The following is a 784-nucleotide window of genomic DNA, read 5'->3' as shown; positions in this document are numbered from 1 at the left end:
TGACTTCACCAGCAAGAAAGAAATAAACTAAAAGAGAATCTTGACCAGAAAACATTGCAGTGTGATTTACTGTTCATAACTGGGAGAATGAGCTATAAACAGAYGCTTTATTAAGATGCAAGAGTAAAAATTCCTGCCAAAGTACATAAAGAATTTGTGTTTCACCTTCATTTATGCAGGACCTGCCTTTAAAGGTTGCACATTTTCAAACAATTTGTGTTTTGGAGAGTGTTAGAGGAATTCAGTCAGTGTCCTGACTTTAAAAGTAAATATATATATGAAATGAATCGTGAATTTGTAGTTAAAAGGTGGCAACACATGCCAAATTGTAAGGCTACTAATGAAATCTATTCCAAGAAAACATACAGCGTTATTCTTGTGGATGAGAGGATATTTATCCGAACATGAGGAGGCGCAGCTCTCTGTTAAGGTGCTCCCAGGACACAGTTTTCCACCCCTCWCGCAGCGGAACAGACCCAGGGCCCAGGTGGGGATCCAGCCATATTGCACAATCCCRAGCGGAGGCAAAACAAACGTAAAGCTGCCTATATGTTATGTGAACGCGCGTTATGCCTCCATGCACACGCGGGCACCAGGTACGATGCTGCTCGGGAGAAACCGGGTTTTCCGCGGGACAAAACCCGCCCGCGGCCCTTGGAAAAGGGGGAGGATAAAAACAGCGCCGGGTCAAGGAGCGGCGAAGGCCTAAACGCGGCGGCCCGGGGCCTGCGGCGCGGTCCCCGCGCAGGCCGCCCGCGCCGAGCAGGCCGGGGCCGGGGCCGCC

General features: G+C 49.3%; 1 long non-coding RNA gene across 1 annotated transcript in view; it reads left to right on the top strand.

The window, feature by feature from the left end:
* Window positions 1-559: 559 nt before the first annotated feature.
* LOC112947360 overlaps window positions 560-784 on the top strand; it is a 3,437-nt gene continuing 3,212 nt past the window's right edge. The window contains exon 1 of the long non-coding RNA XR_003249397.1: window positions 560-596. This is a non-coding gene — a long non-coding RNA (uncharacterized LOC112947360). The remainder of the gene's footprint in view (window positions 597-784) is intronic.

This window comes from Nothoprocta perdicaria, unplaced genomic scaffold, assembly GCF_003342845.1.
Source record: "Nothoprocta perdicaria isolate Ctin4 unplaced genomic scaffold, notPer1 scaffold_23, whole genome shotgun sequence".
Lineage (NCBI taxonomy): Eukaryota > Metazoa > Chordata > Aves > Tinamiformes > Tinamidae > Nothoprocta > Nothoprocta perdicaria.
The sequence above is the reverse complement of the archived record's forward strand: the minus strand, read 5'-3'. Positions and strand labels throughout refer to the sequence as shown.